General features: G+C 35.2%; 1 non-coding gene across 1 annotated transcript; it reads left to right on the top strand.

Moving 5' to 3' along the window:
- Positions 1 to 967: 967 nt before the first annotated feature.
- LOC129076072 (U1 spliceosomal RNA) lies at positions 968 to 1,131 on the top strand. Its single transcript, XR_008529693.1, has one exon. It is a non-coding gene; the product is annotated as a U1 spliceosomal RNA (small nuclear RNA).
- The last annotated feature ends 5,313 nt before the right edge of the window (positions 1,132 to 6,444 follow it).

Raw genomic sequence — 6,444 nt, 5'->3', positions numbered from 1 at the left:
AATGATATTAGAAACCATCATATAAATTCATCAATAAACTAAATGGTAAGTTAATGGCATAAACATGAATACAAATTCTATATAATTCAGTTATATATTCTCTAGATGAAACCTCAAACTTAAGAGAGTAGAGGAAGATATATTTATCTATCAAGACCATCCCTGACTTTCATCTGCTTATACAAATTTGGTCTACTGTGCCCTCTAATTTTTATCTCAACTGCAAACACTAGGCTTTGCCTGGTTTCTCAGGTCTGGAATTGCTGATGCTAATAATAGCTGGCATTTATTTAGCTGTGTGTATAAATGATCTCTTTTAATTCTATGATGTAGATGCTATTTTATCCCTATTTTACACATAATGAAATGGGAAATACAGAAAGTTTAAATAATCTGCCTCAGGTCAGCTAGCATATGATAGGATTTGAAACCAGGCAGCCTGCTTAATTAATACTTTCAATACTACATTTTATTCCCTTACTTAGGGCAGGCATCCTCGCTTGCTCTTCCAAGTTCTCATGGGCTGGAATTCTGCTTCTGTCTATACCTGAGTAAACCTCACATGCTTCCAAGCAAGTGTTCAATTTGCCCCTACTTGACTGCTGGATTCTTGCCTACTGTGTATGGACATGAGGATTTAGATGCTCTGCCTGATGAAATATTTTCGTATTATTCATCACTTCCTAGTGTATGTCCCTGCCTGCCTTTTTTTTTTTTTTTTTTTTTTTTGGCCCCCAGACTCTCTCTATAGCGTGACTCGATTGTATGCTTATTGAACTTCAAGATTATTAAAGAAGGTCAAAGAACTTCTACGATAACATGGCATGAGATACTGAGTCACATTGGGAGGAAGGAAGGAAAACTGAGAAATATTTTGTGGTTAAAACTCAACAAATTTCAGTGTCATACTAGATGCAGAGTCAAATTTTATGGTGACTTAAATGGAGATTCCAAAATTACAAGCCTCATACTTGCCTGGCCGGGGAGATACCATGGTCACGAATGTGGTTTTCCCAGGGCGCGGCTTATAGATTGCACTCCGGATGTGTTGACCCCTGCAAGTTCCTCAAATGTGGGAAACTTGACTGTATAATTTGTGGTATTCAGAGGTTGTGTTTGCCCTCTCCTCTGGCCAAAAATGAATGAATGAATGAAGAATGAATGTGAGCTTTAGTTACTGGGAGGATGGATGTGTCATACAGAAAAAATGGACACTGAAAGAAGTTATGAATAAAAAGAAAACAATTATGATTTTGCCTACAGACCGAGAAGAAACATACAGAGATATATCTTGAATTACCATGTCTACATATTTATTTGATCATTATTCATGATACCATATATTTTTTTTTACTTTTAAAACATCTCATAATGGCATATAGTAGAATCTCAGTAAGTCGCAGTAAGAAGTACATAGTAGGTGTTTAACTCTTTGTTTCTCCTCTTCCTGTTATTTACTTCAAATGTCCTCTAGTTTCTTCACAGGTGATCCTTCTTAGCACTTAACTCTTTCTTTATTTCCCTTGTGCAAAATAAATCTTGTATATTTGATCAAGCCATTTGCTCATACTTTTACTTCCTAATGTAGCTCATAAAACAACATTTAAAACTAAATTGACATCTACCTTCTTTAATAACAATACTGGTTTGATTTGTACAAAATTACACTGAAGTACACCTTTACTTTTTACACTAAAGTCTGCTGTGATTTGTCTTATTTATTCAGTAAGGCTTCAAAGAGTACAGACTCAGTTTTCTTCTTACAAGGTTCATGTTAAGTAATATACTTTCATCACCCAATATATATATATGTTCTGTGAAAAAGATAAAATTCTTAATTCAGTCCTTCCTTTGCATTGTTTATATAGAGAGAAAAGGGAGGGGAATGGCTACAAATGGCAACAATTTTAAAAATAGTGATATGTGAACATATTAGGCAAGGTGTAATTTTGATGACTAGGTGTTAGAAAGGCTGAAGGACTAGTCCGTATATTGGATTCGTGGAAGAGAAAAAGAGCCAAAGCAAAACTGTGATGACTCTTCATATTTCTATGACATCTTGGCATAGCCATTTCCATGACAAAGACAAGTAGCATGACCTGGTCTGTCTGTGTCAACAGAGAAGGGATGTATACTTCTCTCACACAAGGCAGTACAAGGAGCATTGCAGCAAGAGGGAGTTTATGACCTTTTTCAGAGAATATTGTGAATAGCAGCAAATAGTGATAAACTATACCACAGTGTGCATTGTAATAAAGTAATCAGATTTGTATTCCTGTTCTAAGCAAAACCAGTCACTATAATATGTTGTCATTATATATAAATTCAGGTCTTTGCAACTCATAAAGATTATACAGATAATGTATAATATGGGTATTTAATATATCATATACAGTTCTTGTGACTAATATTTTGATCTCTGACTTCAGAATCTCATACTATAAATACTCATCTCAGAGAAATGCTCTTATGCATATACATGTACATTCTGCATTATAATTTCAGGGGATTCTGGAACTTTCTAAATGCCACCTATGGACCACTTAGAACTCTATTGACTTCAAAGACAAGAAATCTATTATGTCTTTTCAGCTTGCTTCTGTCTTTTTCACACCATTAGCAACCCCATTTCTTGGACAGCCACAGTTTCAACCTGTAATCTCCTTAAGCCAATATGATTTGCCATCTGCAATTATCACTTCGGCAAAACTTCCTTTGCTAAATATTCTAGTAATATCTTGTTGCTAAATCCACTGGATGCTTTCCCTTTTTTATCTTACTTGATTTTTCAGGAATATCTTGCAGTGGTAACCTCCCCTCCACCAATTCTTGCAATGTTTATTCTCTTTTCTTGGTGTGTATCTGTAACATATATCCTCCGAATTTCCTTCCCTTGTCTGCCTATTTCTTGTTAGAACCAGGTCTTAAGTGTTAGTGTTCATTGAGGTTCTGTAATTCCGCCCTCATTGTCAATGTTTATTTCCATGGCTTCAAATGCCAGTAATAATATCCAAATATTTATCATCAGCCCAGATTTCTCTGTGGATAAATACAGCATTAACTCCTTTTGAATACCTCTAAGGGGATGGCTCACAGTCAGATAATAAGATTCAACATGATCAAACAAATTCATTTTCTTTGAACCCAAGCATAATCCTGCCTGTTTCATATCCCACTGAAGTGTGGTTCAGTCTTCATAGCCTACTTTTAACTTTCTTATCTCCCAATGTTTATTGTATCTTTTCCAAAATATGTTCTACCTTTTCTTTATTTAAAACTTTCCTAGGCTTCTTATTACCCTCAGGGTAAATTTTAAGCTCTTTAACAAGGTTTAAATGTTTTTTCATGTATGGTCTTAGATTTCCATTCTCTTTCACTCTAAGTCTCTCTCACCTATATAGTAGACAAATTGACACAATCCCCTGATCCCTACGCAAGCTACAGTTTATCTACCCTTGGTTATTTGCTGTTGCTGTTATACTTTGACACCATTCATACATAGATTTACTTAGTAAACCCTTCTCATCCCTAGCTCTAATTTCCCAAAAATAGATTAGGTGGTTCTTGTCTGTGCTTCCATATCACCTTCATTATACCTCATCAGATTGTGTGACTCCTGACCCCCCACACAGCTGGTTTCTGGATGATTCATAAACATCTAGAATCATAAGTAAAGACCTTATTTACAAATGTATAAATTGTAAATTTCAATACCCAAAGACTAGTTTTATAACTTCCAAACTCTATAATTGATTGGGAAAGTAAATGAAAAAAAAAAAAACAACAACGTAGATGTGTACTGTAACAAATATTAACTAATTATGGTAAAATGTTTACAATGATAAATTTAATTACATAATATACTGCTTTGCGTAATTTCAAGATTAATCAAAGAATCATAATGAGCTTTTATTGCCAACTTGCCAGGAGTCCAGCTTCTGGTTTTCCTACACAAATCGAACCTGGGCCTGGTTGCTGTTTGGCATCATTTGGTGATAGTTGCCTGTTATAAAATATCTATAAGATTGTTTTAGGTTCTGTGGCTGAATGGGAATTCATAGATCCCAACCGACATCTACTTGGCTAGCACCTGGCTGGTTAGTATCAGGTTTTTGTTGTTTACTTGTTTTGTTTTGGACACAATTCATGGCGATAACACTGGGAAAATATTTGAAATTATAAAAAACCTAGTTTGCCTCCTCAGTTCTCAAGATAAATGATCATATGAGACATCACCTTGATAGAGTGGTGGCCTCCAAATATATTATCAGCAAGCTACATCAGAGGTCATGAAATAAAAGAGTTCATAGAACAAATTAAAATACTCAAATCATACATTTTATCAAGTCTATTTGAAAAACATAGAAGGGAAAAGAGATAGGATAAATTAACACACATATGAAAAGGTACAGTGTAGAAGGACAATACCATCTGAATCTTGGGCCATGCAATGTTCAAATGTCCTGTTCCTCTCTCTGCCACACCAAACTTCCACACTGATGGCATGGTTATAAGGGCTAGAAGTGAAGTTTGATCTAGGGGTCAACAACACATACTTGTCCTACTAGAGAGATGCAGAAACAAATACACAATATAGCTTTCTGATTACACTAGTGAACCGTTACGGGCTTCATTTGTCTCATCTAGCAGAGGACATAGAGGATTATAATTGAGGTCACCGATAGATGGTCAAAAAAAGACTTTGTGAATGAAAATTTTTCTTGTATATCAAGTGTTACCTAAACATTTACAGGCCCTTATATTTTTTTTAAGGTATATTTACATATTATAAATATGTAGTACCCAGGTGACTCATGAATATTAGTTATCTCTGCTCTTTCAGTCCCTTTCTATGTTTGACACACATATAATCTGCTGTCTAACTGCTTATCTTATACTTAATTCCCATGAATTCTACCCATGTCTAACCAACATTTTATCAGCTCCTTATATTTTTTTAAAAAGTTAAAGACTTTGCCTACATTTTTAAAACTGTAAACTGCATCTAATAAAATTGAATATTTTTAATAGCAAATATGCATTTCTCAAAGGCAGGCTGCTGTGGCTTATTGTATTTGTTGAAAGTGGCTTTAATAAAACTTTTATTAAAAGTGATTTTGGTGCTCCTTCCACTAAGAGGTAGCGGGGGAGAGGTATGTTTTTTCCCCTTGAAACTGTGAGAGCTTCTGACTGTTATCCAATAAAGGAGTATGGTGGAAGTGGCACCATGTGACTTTCAAAGCTAGGTCATAAAAAGGTGAAGTCGCTCTGCCTTGTTCGCTATTTGCTTTTGACTTCTGACTGCTCTTGAGCTGCCATGATGTTAGAAAGCCCAAACTATCCCATTTAGCAATATCATACAGAGAAGCCAAAAGACAAGAGAGAAAGAGAGAGAGAGAGAGGCAGAGACAGAGACAGAGAGACAGAAAGAGACAGACAGATCTCTCCTGGTCAGCCCTAGCTGCTGTCGCTGTCCCCACCGCTGCTCTTTATGGTCTAGCCCCTCTTACACTTACAACCACAGGATAGACTCCAAGCCAGAACTGCCTAGGCAAGCTATTATCAAATTCCTGACCACTAACACTATGATAAATAAGAAAAAGATTGTTGTTGTAAGCTTCTAAGTTTTGCAGTAATTATTATTTTTTTACTCCATGCAACACATGCCAGGACACTTGACGTTTCCTTACTTGGTCACAACCTTCCTTCCACGTCTCGCTCCTCTGTATTCATGAGATAACTTGAGTCCACCCGAGTTAAAAGTGAAGAGAAGACAAGAGCCAGTTCCTAAAGACATTATATAAGAATGTAATTGTCATTTTGAAGAGAGTTCTCTACATGACATCAGCTGTCTAAGGCTTCTTATTAAATTATTCTTATCAATTTAATGTTGAAGATGTGTCTTCTATTCAGTTTCTCTAAAACATTTATTTGTGTTCTTTATTGCTCTATGAATCTTTAAACTATGTCCAAAATAAAGATTATTTATATCAGTTTGTTTAATTTACTCTTCATGACTGCTTACACATGTTTTTGAATGGTGAACACTGATGAAAAACTAATTTTTATGTTGGTGGCCCCCCCCCAATGATTTCCTATCTGAAGAACAACAATAATCTCTTATCTCAATTTTATCCACTTTATGTTGCCAATTGATTCAAACAAATATATTGGATTAGTACTAGTGATGTCAATGGTCAAAGTAATGAGGTAATCATTAATAATTTTGAGTCAAATTCTGGAAGATCTATATTTGACAGAAGTTAAAAAGTAGATATCTAAAGTCAAGCAGTACCTGATTAGCTTCTCCAGATAGTTCGGTTGGAAAACCCAGGAATTAATACTACTGAGTTTTCTTTTGCTTATCTTTAAGATTGGAATTCTATTTGAACACTCAGCATACAATTCAATGATTCTTCAATTACAAAGTGAGAGTCCCTGAAT

This window comes from Pteronotus mesoamericanus, unplaced genomic scaffold (genome assembly GCF_021234165.1).
Source record: "Pteronotus mesoamericanus isolate MK-2021 breed Mesoamerican mustached bat unplaced genomic scaffold, CSHL_Meso_final contig_56, whole genome shotgun sequence".
In the NCBI taxonomy this organism is placed as follows: domain Eukaryota; kingdom Metazoa; phylum Chordata; class Mammalia; order Chiroptera; family Mormoopidae; genus Pteronotus; species Pteronotus mesoamericanus.
Note: the sequence above shows the minus strand (reverse complement) of the source record. Positions and strands in the feature narration are given on the sequence as shown.